The following is a 13,274-nucleotide window of genomic DNA, read 5'->3' as shown; positions in this document are numbered from 1 at the left end:
ATCATATATTATATAAAATATATATAGAAATTAAAATGTATAATAACATTATATAATATATAATATCACATATAATAACATTATATAATATGTCATTATATATTTTAGTCATATATAAAATTATATATATTATATATAATATATTACAATATATAATATATATAATATATATTATAAATGTACATTGTATATTATATCAAAATCATAATTTATATATAATGTCATATTAATGTATTATAAAGGAAATATCAATAACCTCAGATATGCAGATGACACCCCCTTATGGCAGAAAGTGAAGAGGAACTAAAAAGCCTCTTGATGAAAGTGAAAGAGGAGAGTGAAATAGTTGGCTTAAAGCTCAACATTCAGAAAACTAAGATCATGGCATCTGGTCCCATCACTTCATGGGAAATAGATGGGGAGACAGCGGAAACAGTGTCAGACTTTATTTTGGGGGGCTCCAAAATCACTGCAGATGGTGATTGCAGCCTTGAAATTAAAAGACGCTTACTCCTTGGAAGGAAAGTTATGACCAACCTAGATAGCATATTTAAAAGCAGAGACATTACTTTGCCAACAAAGGTTCATCTAGTCAAGGCTATGGTTTTTCCAGTGGTCATGTATGGATGTGAGAGTTGGGCTGTGAAGGAAGCTGAGCGCTGAGCAAGTGATGCTTTTGACTGTGGTGTTGGAGAAGATGAAGGAGATCAGTCCTGGGTGTCCACTGGAAAGACTGATGCTGAAGCTGAAACTCTAATACTTTGGCCACTTCATGCGAAGAGTTGACTCATTGGAAAAGACCCTGATGCTGGGAGGGATTGGGGGCAGGAGGAGAAGGGGACGACAGAGGATGAGATGGCTGGATGGCATCACCGACTCGATGGACATGAGTTTGAGTTAACTCCGGGAGTTGGTGATGCACAGGGAGGCCTGGCATGCTGTGATTCATGGGGTCACAAAGAGTTTGACATGGCTGAGCAACTGAACTGAACTGAACTGATTATAATATATACTGATATCAATATATTGTATAAAATAATATATATTCTGACTATATAATCTCTTATTATATATTATTATGCTATATATTATATCATTTTATATGTAATGTTTTATTTATTTATATATTTATAATTTATTATTATATATTTTAGCAGATATTAAAACATATTGAATTTTTAATGTCTTAAAACGTAAAACCAAGAAACAAGCAATTTATTTTCTTTAACAATATTAAATTTTATACCCTATAAAACATACATATTTTATGGCAAAATTTTTCTTTATATCGTACAAGATATCTACTATGAAACTGAAATATATTTAGTGTTTTTTCATAAAAGGCAAAGGTAAGTAAACATAGACTTATTCAGAAGTCAATGTTTCAGTATTTTATATAAAATTAATTTAATCTTCAATGAATTCTCATCCTTGAACTTAATTTAACAAAACTCTAGTTGTTTAAATTCCCGAGAATCCAGAAAAACAAAATACAATTCTTTTAAAGAGCTTACCTAAAGGCTTTATACCATTTATCTCAGATATTTATGACAATATATCAGTGTGAATGAACTTTCGTGCTGACACATTTTGCAACAGGTGTGACCTACGGACTAGCAGTAGAACTCGGTACAATGAAAGTTGGTGCTGAGACTAAATGTTGGTGTCTCATGCCTCTAGTAATCAGACATAATTAACGAAGCTAAACTGATGTCAGTACCAGACACAGAAATAATATTGAACATTTCTCAGATTTTGTGACTCTTAGAAATTTGTAAGTGCTTATTTTTCTTTAAGTCAATGGAATAGAGCTCATTTAAAAGTTAGTCTCAGGAATATTTTTTAAAGATTAAGACACTCACTGAGACATACACACGAGCAGAGATCTGTTTCATCATTTTACATTTCATGAATCAGGCACTGCATTTAAACTTGTCGGTTTATGAAAAACAATGAGAATAGTCAAATGTACACACTTGAGGTCAAAGGCTTCTTTTTCTTCCCTCCTTCCACCCCTGCCACTGACTCGGCTTCAATTCTTCTAAGTAAGCCAAGGCTGAACCGCAGGCCATGTGGGCTTGTTTGTATTAATACTTCAGGGACATGGTGAGGCTTAACATCAACTTTTCTCCTAGGAGTATCTTTGTTCTCTCAGGGTGAGTGTTCTAGAAAACTAAAGTGTGTTATCAAGCCATCTCTCTCCAACTGCACATGCAAAAGGAACCAGTTCTGAAATTTCAAAAGAGTTTCATCTCAACCATTTTCTCCGAAGTCTAAAGAATATTGTGACTCCATAGTGTTAAACTATTTTGTCCTTGTTGATAGGTTTAAACCTGTGGGTTGACTGCTGCTGCTGCTGCTAAGTCACTTCAGCCGTGTCCGACTCTGTGCGACCCCATAGACGGCAGCCCACCCCATAGACGGCAGCCCACCAGGCTCCCCCGTCCCTGGGATTCTCCAGGCAAGAACACTGGAGTGAGGTGCCATTTCCTTCTCCAATGCATGAAAGTGTAAACTTCAAGTGAAGTCGCTCAGTCGTGTCCAACTCTTGGCAACCCGATGGACTGCAGCCTACCAGGCTCCTCTGTCCATGGGCTTTTCCAGGCCAGAGTACTGGAGTGGGGTGCCGTTGCCTTCTCTGTAGGTTGACTAGACTTCCCCCAAAATGTGTCCTAGGAGGTTATCAGAGGGAATCAAAGGAGCATTTCCCATTTTTGAATAGACACCCATGAGCCAAATACAAACCAGACCTCATTAACTGATGGAACTCTTATACCAGGCGAGAGACACCAGAAAGCATAAAGCTCAGAGTGGCTGCTTCCAGTTCCTGCCACGTCCATGACCTTAGTCCTTAGACCTTACACATGGGATTTCCAACATGAAAACTAACCAGACAGGCACTCAGCATTCCCCACATGGAAACAAATGTTCCTCAGATGGACATGTTGAAGGAGCCTCGGATACGTAGCAGGGGACTCACCCAGATGCTGACCAAGATGTCTTGATGCCCCAGACGCTGTCTTTCTCCTTCCTCAAAATAATTCCTTGGAGCACCAAATTCAAGCTGGCATGGGCTGGAGGAAGAGAGGAACATCCTTGAGGTGAAGGTGGCCTCCCCACCCTCTAGGGCGGCCCTTCCTCTTCCCTCCTCTACCGCCTTGGTGTCCCCGAGTATGACTGGGGCTCAGCCTTCTTGACACGGGTCTTCTGGGATCAGGCCTCTGAAGGAATCTTCCCACTGTTCCAAACTTCTGGAAAGAGGCTGCATGGAGGAAAAATCTAGAGAGTGTGACGGAGCCAGGGGACACCCATGGGGTCACCCCTAAGCCAACCCCACACAGGACTCCAAATTTGTTACCAAAATTCAGCCTCTGCACACCAAGGCAGAGTGAAGTCTGTAAGAAAGAATTTGGGGTGAGGTAGAAAGAAAGAGCTTTACTCCTTTGCTAGGAAAATTAGGCCACATTGGCCTAGTGCCCCCAAGACCATGAGTCCCAGCCTAGAGCGGGTATGTGGAGTCTTTAGTGTTTATGGAGCCCTGGCTGGTGTTGAGGTAGTGGGGAGGCTGCAGCGTCAACCTTCTTGTTGCAACCAGTCTGGGGTATACCTGCTGTGGGCAGCAGTTAACTTCTTCAGCCTGGTGGGGGTTTGGTAACTGCAAAATAGCTCACACATAAGGCACAGAATATTATCCAGAGACCTTGAGGAAGAAAAGTCCTTGACTTTGTTTGATGGCTCAAGTCTTATTATTTTTTCTTGTTTGACATTTTCCCCTTCAGGATGTCCTTACTGCTCTGATGAAATTTATCCTTCCCCCCCCGCCCAAACCTCACCAGAAGGCATGAGGGATCTTTGTTCCCCTGCCTGGATCCTGACTTCACCCCATGAATTTGACTGGTGGAGTCTTAGCCAACAGACCGCCAGGGAAGACCCTAGATGGATTATTTGGTGAAAGAGTTTCTACAGACAAAAGGCTGGTGGAGGGCTTGACTGGGGGTTTATTCTGGGAATGCCTCAGTGGGTCCTGCTTGGTTACAATCTGGCCCTTCCCCTGGTCTGCCCCTGACTGGAATCTCAGCCCTCCAGGAGAAGGAAGTCAGCCCAGAAACAGGCAGGAGGCCACAGGAGAGTTCAGATGCCCTTCATTTCTTTAGGGTGAAGTCTATACGTTGTCAGGGTGGCTCAGCGGTAAAGAATATGCCTGCCATGCAGGACACGCCAGGGACTCGAGTCTGGTCTCTAGATCAGTAAGATCCCCTGCAGTAGGAAATGGCATGCCACTATAGTATTTTTCCCTGGGAAATCCCATGGACATAGGAGCCTGGGGGGCGCCACAGTCCAAAGGGTCACAAAGAACGACTGAACAGGCACACAGGCAGGAAGGTGACATCTGTGCGTTGCCGGTAACAGCAAATATTTGGTTTCTGTATTTTTCCTGGTTCTTGCAGTGGAGGAACCAATACAGGAAGGCAAGCTGGGTAATCTTTGTCTCCTGAACACTGTTACCATCATGTTAGTGATGTCTCTCCAGGTTCAAATAAGTCTTGTTGGTTAGGCAGGCAGAGTTGGGAAGTATAAATCATAAGCAAACTGAAATCTTGGTCATAAACAACCCACAGTGATAAGTCCTCTAACACAATAATGCATTTCCTTAAGGGTTCACAAGAGCTTCTCCTTCCCTCTGCTCTGACCCTGTTCAGTCCCTTGAAGACTGGCGTCTGGGTCCTGTGCACCCCCAACTTCTCTCAAGACCACCAGAGCCCCTCTGCTCAGATTAGGAACTGGCCTCCGAGCTCCCGGGTCTGGGCCACAGCGCTACCCCTGCGCCCCACACTGAGCCCCTCAGACTCCCCTCCAGAATGTGCCCTTTGAAAACCTCCCCAGCCCTCAGCCCCAGGGGGGCTCAGATCCCTTGGCCTTGCTCCTCCAGATCTGGCCCTTCCCCTGCCCTGTGCCTGGCTGGAGCCTCAGCCCAGCAGGGGGAGGAGGTCAGCACACAGCCAGGCAGGAGGCTGATCTCGGCCTGCAGTGACTCAAAGCAGGATTTCGGCTCCTGGCCAGAGGCCGAGGTCGGGCTGTGGAGGGAGAGCACTGGATCCTGACCACCAGACCGCCAGGGAGAATAGCCGTGACAAACCCTGACTCATTATCTATGTAGCGGTGAATCTCCACCTAGAGATGGAAAGTGGTGACGCAAGCAAAGTGTTTCTTAGGAGGGAAAGGGTGCTTGTGGACAGACACACCAGAGGGCTCAGAAAGAGTGGGGGGGTCGGGCCTCATGGTAGCTAAATCACTTCTATGCGGCATTTCTTCTGGATTTCCTTTAGCCAATCATCTCCCTTGGCCTGGCTCTGAGTCCCTTTTTGGTACACCTCAGGGTCCTCCTGGGCTTGCCCAGTGGCTCAGTGGTAAAGAACCCGCCTGCCAATTCAAGAGACACAGGTTCGACCCCTGGCTTGGAAAGATCTCTTGGAGGAGATAAGGGCAACTCACTCCAGGGTTCTTGCCTAGCAAATCTCAGGGAGCCTGGCGGGTTACAATCCATGGGGTCACAAAACATTCAGACACAACTTAGTGGTTACACAACAGCAGTAGGATTCAATCTACTGTTGAAATGAAGAAGAGTTACATGTACCAAGAAAGATACATATAGGGCTTCCTGGTGCTCCAGTGGGTTTTTTTTTTAATGGTTCACCTGCCAATGCAGGGACATGGGTTCCATCCCTGGTCTGGGAAGATTTCACATGCCTTGGGGCATTTAAGCCCGTGTTCCACAACTACTGAAGACTGCCTGCCTAGGGCCCGTGCTCCACAACAAGAGAAGCCGCCACAACAAGAAGTGTGCACACTCCAACTGGAGAGTAGCCTCCACTCACAGCAGAGAGAAAGCCCACACACAACAACAAAGACCCAGTGCACACACACACACAAAAAAAAACACACAGGAAAAAAAATATTGCAATAACAGGAAATGACGGTGGGGAACATTCATTTGTGGTTAGACCACTCGGGTGAGAATCTGGGCTGGAGATGGAGTAAACTCACCTGCTGGAGAAGGTCTCACATGTCCAGGCATGGCGGTCCTGTTGAAGCAACCTAAAACACTACAGAACACAAGTGTGATCTACCTTGTAAATCCTTCCTGGGGCCCTCCTTTCCTAGCAAGATTTCTGAGCTGATCCACTCCAGCAACACAGACAGCTCCCACTTCTGTCCTGCCTTTTCGCACGTTGTTGATCAGGAGCTCAGCAAGCAGAGGAGGGCTGTCGACTGCCTAGACAATATGATAGGCAGGATGGGAAAGGGTAGACTGAGGCTAGGGGAGGCTTCCACATGGGCCCCAGGAGGGCATAATGTGGGCAGGGATTGGAGACAGAGACTAGGAAGCTGTGGGTGAGAAAGGGGATGCTGAGGACAAGGGAAGGGACACCAGCCTCATCAGAGACAAGCCCTTTCTCCCCAGAATCTACCCAGAGGGAATCAGCCACAGCTCTGAATAGCAGGAGCCTTGTGAGCACAGAGGTCATCTAGAACCTCCTGGATTCTAGGTCCCATGTGCCCAGATTTAAATGAACCCAATGTCAGTGCCTGCAGCCCTGCTCTTCAGAGATTATTCATCTTCCCCAAGGCTGAGTCATTTAGACATACTTTAAGTTCACTGGCTCAGATGATAGAGAATCTGCCTGAAATGCAATACCTGGGTCAGGGAGAAGGGAATGGCAGCCCACTCCAGTATTCTTGCCTGGAGAAGTCCATGGACAGAGGACCCTGGGGGGCTACAGTCCATGGGGTTGTAAAGAGTTGGACACAACTGAAGCAACTTTCACTGCACCAAATGCACTCTGAAAGTTTTAGGGGTTGTAACTTCACGGCACTCAAGCCTGGAGAGAATCAGCGTTGACTGCAAGCTTGTTCCCCCCGCCACATCCAGTCACTCATTCTTTACCAGTAAGAGACCCTGATGTTTGGTTTGCCTCATGCTTTTACAAATGAAAGCACAGAAGTCAGAGCCACATTCATACCCAGGTGTGATCCTGTCTTAATAAATAGTATATATGAGGAGTTTTGTGTGTCCAAGTGTTTGCAGAAATATCTTGGATAAAAAGACATCTGGGGATTCCCTAGTGGACTAAGTGGTTAAGAATCTGCTGGCGATGCAGGTAACTACACATGAAAAGTTAAAGTGTTAGTTGCTCAGTTGTGTCCACCTCTCTGCAACTCCATGGACTGTAGCCCTCCAGGCTCCTTTGTCCATGGAATTCTCCAGGCAAGAACACTGGAGTGATGGCCATTCCCTTCTCCAGGGGATCTTCCCGACCCAGGGATGGAACCCCATCTACTGTACTGCAGGCAGATTCTTTACCATCTGAGCCACCAGGGAAGCCCAACTACATATAAAAGAGAAGAATATAATGTTTCACTTTAACTGATGCCTGGCCTAAATTTCCCATAGTCATACTAGCCATTGTTTTAAAATATCCTTTATGGGCAGAGACACTGTAACATACATTAAAATTAAACCTATTTTCTTGTGATTGCAAATTGGTTTCCTAAAACAATATCCTAGGGACCTTCCCCCCCCCCCAGTTAAAACAGTTAATGTGCTCCAAAGTAAATGAAAACATAGTCTTCAAAGATGAAAATTTTGTAAAACCCTGATTACTAAAGGGGTGATTATCCCCACTTCTCCATTTGACAGCCGAACCTTGCATAGCCGAAATTTTGGGAAAAAATTTAGGCCATTCCATACTGGATGACTATGAATAATACTGTGGCTTCATCTATTAGAGCCCCCAGACCCAACATCCAATATTATCAAAACCACTAACTCTGTTCAGTCAACAATTGGCACATGTTTTGTTTTGTTCAGTGCCTATGTCAACAGTCTCTCATCTAAGACTGCCTCCACTCCCAGAAGGACACAAATCCCCCTTTCCAGGCTTCCCACAGGTACCCAAGGCCTCACCATCTCCACTGCACACCCTCTGGGCAGACAATGTCTTAGCTGCATCCCCCTTTCTCCAGGAGCACAGGTATTCAAAGCAGGACCAGGACCCTAAGGTCCTTGCCCCCCATTCCCTACCATGTACCTGCCTGACTTCTGTCAGTGGAAAACTGTAGTCAAAGAACAACTGCAATCAAAGAAGTGAGAGATGGGAAAGCAAAGGAAAACAGTCAAAGGAGACTAAATAATAATGACATAGTCATTAAGCACAGTCAAGGACATTTAGTTGATTCTGAAGGGCTATAGATAATATTCTGAGTCATATCCAGTGAGCCACATTATAGATACCAAAGCACCAAGTGGAGATGTTGATTTCATGATGGTGAGACTGCACGAAGGACATAAGTTTCCACTGTTTTCTGTCAGAATGCAATTTATGATAAAAATTGTTACCTGTTAGGAGGGACAGTCGATACAGGAATTACTCACTAGCAATTAGATATTATAAACCTTGGTTAGGCAGATAACAAGTCTTAACTAATTCTCTCTTATTTTTTTTTTTCAAAATATAGCAGATGACTCTGCTCTTCCTGCACATAACGACCCCCACACATTTCTGTCTGGAAAAGCTCTTGACCTACTGGTTGCCACTAAGGGTTTGGTTCGGGTATAAGTCAGAAGGCCTTTGGACAGGTGTCCACCATCCTCCCCCCGACCTGCCGGCATTGATATAGGGCAAACTTTCCTTTCACCCAACCTGGCTTGTCTACTGTTTGGAGTGGGGAGCAGCCAAACTCACCACACTTCTCTCGGTAGCCGTGTGAGGATACAGGATGACATCCGCCTTCAAGGAGATGCAGTGCAAGCACCTTTTCTGTGCTAAGGACACAGACATCTCACACCTTCTAGTCCTTTCCTGGGGTTCTGAGGCAACCCAGTGCTCATTTACACGTTTTCCTTCCAACTGAAGAGTCAACACACAGGCCCGTCAGTGCCCTCAGAGACTCCTGCACCAAAGCAGCTTTGGGAAAGTATCTGCCGCCATCTGGAGTCTCTGCACGGCTTCTGATGGCCACTGCGTGCCCAGGGATTCAGGTGCAACGACACTAGTCCTAGCAAGCTTTCTCAGCTCTATGGAGACACAAGCACCTCCGCATTTGATTCTCACACACCTAGCCGAACTTCTCCCCGTCCAGGTCCCCGGCTATCAGAGACCACCTCCAGAGCTCCAAACACACCCGGGGTATTCAAAAACCGATATTGAGCAGGCGGCTTGGCCCCACCCCACTCGCCACTTCCTGCCGCCTCTTCTGAAAACAACCAGCTCTCAGCTCTGCCTTAGACACGCCCCCTTCAAGAGGCCACAAGCTCTTTAAAACCTGGCGCGTCCCCTTGGGTCTCTGCACCCTGCGCGGTGCCTCTCCTCACTAGGTGACTTTCAACTTCTCTTTGTAATGACACTGGCCTCTCTGCAGAGCCACTGAGGCACCTCTATGAATTAAGACGCAGGCACAGCCTGACCGAAAGCAAAACGAGATATCCGTTATGTGTTGCGACTTAGCGAGAAGGACTTCCTTCATGCAAGACCTACTCCTGCGACTTCTAAGCCACATTGTGTGGGCTTATCTCGAGGGCAAGATGATGCCCTTTCTGCCAAATGAATTACCGTACCAAAATGTGATAAAGGAATTTATTAAACTGATTTGTCTGCATGCAATGCAATCTATTTTGAGCTTTCTAACAGGAAAGATTGCTGTTGCTACGAGAACCTGGTTTCTCGTTTCCATCGCACCCAAGATGTCGTATTGCTTTCAGAAAGAACCTGATGAAGCAATAGGTAGAAATCCGGTTTAAACAACGTGTGAAGTTGCCGGGCGCCGTTATGTGGGGTCCCGCCCGTGATGAGGTCATGAAGAAAATACCGGGCAGGCAAGGCCGTCCGGGACCCCATCCATGACGAGGTCACGGGGAACGAACCTGACAGGCAACGCCGTCTAGGATAAGGGACCCTCCAGGTTGGCCTCGGCCTCTACCCCACCCTGTATCCTCCCCCCTTTTCTGCTGCTGTTCTTGTTTGCCCTGTTGCAGATTCTTGTGTTGCCTGCCGAGAGTTCTCCTGCTCCTCTTTCACTGAATGAGGACCAACTTAAACCCTAATTAATAAATCTCCTGGATGCTGCTGCCCTATGAAGGGGCCAGAGATGAAGGAAATGCTTCCATTCAAACATTTTGCTGGCATTCTGGCTTGTTTGATAAATGTGTGATCTCATTGCACAAAATGCTCTTGATTGTTCTAAACATCCTAAGCACAGTACGCTAACAAAAGAAACTATTAAGCATAGTCCCCTTCGCGGGGTGAGAAAAGTTCCACAAATATGATAGCCACAAATGTGCCTAATAGACAATTCTTTAGAAATTTAGAAATAGTTTAGATAGAGATTAGCTGGTGACTTCTTGCAGGTAGTTAACTTTTAGACTAAGAGCCTGTTTTGTGCCATATCTGTTGCTTCTGCTGTCCTTCGCAGTTCTGTTCTGTAAAAATGTAATCCTATCTAGTTCCCATAGAGATGACACTTATTAGAAAGAAAATAGATTAATTATAAGAAAAAGAGGGTCGGCTACTGAAGTTGCTTAAGTCACACCAGGTGCAAGCCATAAAATGTTAGCAGGCCTGAAGGCCAATAGATAAGAAAGACTCTCGTGAACGAAAAGTATGTGGGTGATATCCAGTTTCTGTTGAAGGCCAAGTTGCTGTAATGTTTTGAGGTGACCTGTGTGTAAGCAACATGCACTTCCCCCAAAGATGTTGTTAAGGGTATAAAGGGGCCATGCAAAAATAAACTCCAGACTCAACCCCGAGGTTTGTCTCTCTGTCTCTCTCATTCACCGACGCCGTTCATCCTGAGGGTTCCCCTGGATCCTGCTGGGGCTGGACCCCGGCATGAAGCGACTTGGAAATGTTTTGTTGAATGATCCTTGACGTCCTTGTCGCATCTCCAGGAAACCGATCAACTGAACTATGAACGAGAATTGAAACTATTTGAAAACGGTACGACTTCTACACCTTTTTTTTTTTTTTTTTCTATTCTATCCCTTTGCAACCCAGATTATGTTGACAAATCTAGTTACGTGTTAGGAGGGACATTCCCTATAGAAAAGTACTCAACATCAAGTACATATTTGTACCCTAAATTTTTCCCGTTAATTCTTCCCCTGTATTTTCTTAGAAAATACTCCATTTGTGATTTCGAATTTGTCTGGCCACTGTGAGTGTTTTGGCTTCACGTTTCGAGCACTTGCATTTTCTTTTTTTGGAGAGCCTTGGAGCCTCTCCTCTCTCCTTTTTTGCCTCTCAAGTTGCTGTTTCTTCGCAGCGCAGCAGGCATAGCTTGCTCATATGCTTCCTGTGCCTCTTGTTTGTCGTTCTCTTCTTCTTTGGAACATTTCACAGAGTATATTCAACTGCTACAGTGTCCTTCTGGTGGAAGCCGTTCAGGGCTACAGTGTCCTTCAGACAAAGCCTGGTCAGTGGGACCCTGGCGGTCTTCTGGCAAAGACTGCTCACCTTGTTCTAACCAGGAACGGTCAGCTTTTCTCAGCTGCCTGCTGAGTCTTTCCTCTGCAGCTAAGTGGAGATGGTGCAGGTGATCAGGGTGTTAGAGGAAGCTCACTGATCCCACCCTGGCCAGGCACCTAGTAACCATTGCCATGAGTTGTTTTTCGACAGAAGGTGCTGGCAAGGAACACGGGACTAATGAGCCTCCACCAACAGGAAGAGTTTGGGAAAGGTCCAAAGGAGACGCCACATGTCCGACCACCTCCCAGAATCCTTCTCTCTGGCATCCATCTGGGCTGAAGAAGGCCTGCACCACCGGAAGGACTCTGAGTCAGAATGATCGGCTAAAGACAACCTGGAAACTAATGCCATCACCATAAAACCCAAGACTGCAGGCTGTGTGACAGAGCTGTTCTCCTGGGTTCCCTTCCACTACGGCTCTGCACCTGGGTGCCCTCTCCCAAGAAGATCTGCTGCTTTGTCGGCACGTGTGTCTCCTGGGACACTTCATTTCTGAGTGGTAGACAAGAGCCCAGGTTCGGGCCTTGGAAGGTGCCCTCCTTCGTGCACCTGAGATACAGATCTGTGCACTGGGATTTGCCTGACGTGTGAGCCTTCTTTTCCCTCCAAAGCTATATCTTGTAAGTTTGCTGAATCTTTAGTTTTCTTTGAAATGGGAAGCCTCGTGCCTCACGAATGCTCCACGTGAAGGGCTGCAGATGGTTACATCGCCACGTTCTCCGCTTCACGTCCTTATTTCTGAATCCAACCCATGAGACTCCTTCTCCTCACATCCCCAAACACCCTGTCCATGCCCCACTCCCCCGACCCGTGGTGACCTCCATCTACAACACGAAGAAGAAACAAAAAAAAAATCAAAATCTGATACCGGACTAAATTAAAGATATAAGTACATGCGGTGCAGTGGATGGTCTGTTTCTTTGGCAGGATCTGCCTGATGTCCAGCCCAGGGTCTCTACCGTGGGCACTAGCCTGGGAGCGGGTCTCCAGCAGGAGAAAGCCCAAGGGTGGGGGTGGGAGTCGACAGGAGCCCTCTGTCAGGGGTGGAGGCCAGGCGCCTGGAGTGCACATCTGGTTCAGAGAAACGGGAAGGGGAGTGGAGGTCCGCAGGCTCACATTGTGGACTTGAGACCAGACAGGTTTGGAGACAATCCTGCTCAGTAGCTGAATATTCAGAGAGGCTGTGGTGGCACTGCATGGTTTGAGAAGGCCATTTCTGAAACCAAATCACATCCCAATCAGGAAGTATACCAGTGGAGCCCAGAGGAGAAATGGGTGCCTAGAGGATGAAGTGAGGGGGATGAAAGGGACAGAGAAACCTTCCGCAGGCTTCCTGATGTGAACGTTTTAGGCCCAGGGCCACAGGAGGCCCAGATCTGGCCTTTCTGTATATATTGTACCGGCTTTCCCCAGCGGTCCAGTGCTTAGGAGTCCACCCGCCAATTTCGGGGACAAGAGTTCAGTCCCTATTTCAGGAAGACCCCACATGAACAGTTGGGGCCAATGATGCACAAGATAGGAAAGCAGATCAAAAACCCAATCACCACGTCCCAGCTGGAGAACAAAAGCGGGAGCCTGGCTGTGATGCCTGCACACACCCCACCAAGGGTGTGGGGAGGGGGCAGACCTCGATCTCACCCCTCCAGCCCAACCCCTGACCCAGCCTGCACTCGCCCCACTTCAGGGACCACAGTCCCCCGCATGCCCTGACACCCTCCCCCCACCCTCCTGGGGTGCAAACCAGGGGAACCT

At 46.7% G+C, this 13,274-nt stretch overlaps 1 protein-coding gene across 12 annotated transcripts in view; it reads right to left on the bottom strand.

Moving 5' to 3' along the window:
* The window catches only part of ERICH4 (glutamate rich 4), a 257,702-nt gene that overhangs the window by 27,148 nt on the left and 217,280 nt on the right, over positions 1–13,274 (bottom strand). The window contains exons 1-3 of one of the 12 annotated variants that reach the window (XR_009692418.1): positions 8,745–9,173; positions 8,294–8,364; positions 1,215–6,104 (exon numbers count right to left, since the gene is read on the bottom strand). The gene's annotated coding sequence lies outside the window, so the exon portion shown is untranslated. The other 11 variants (XR_009692425.1, XR_009692433.1, XR_009692423.1 and 8 more) reach the window with 11 other exon arrangements.

The sequence above is a fragment of the Dama dama genome, chromosome 4 (assembly GCF_033118175.1).
Source record: "Dama dama isolate Ldn47 chromosome 4, ASM3311817v1, whole genome shotgun sequence".
Lineage (NCBI taxonomy): Eukaryota > Metazoa > Chordata > Mammalia > Artiodactyla > Cervidae > Dama > Dama dama.
This window is presented reverse-complemented; position numbering and strand designations above follow the sequence as displayed.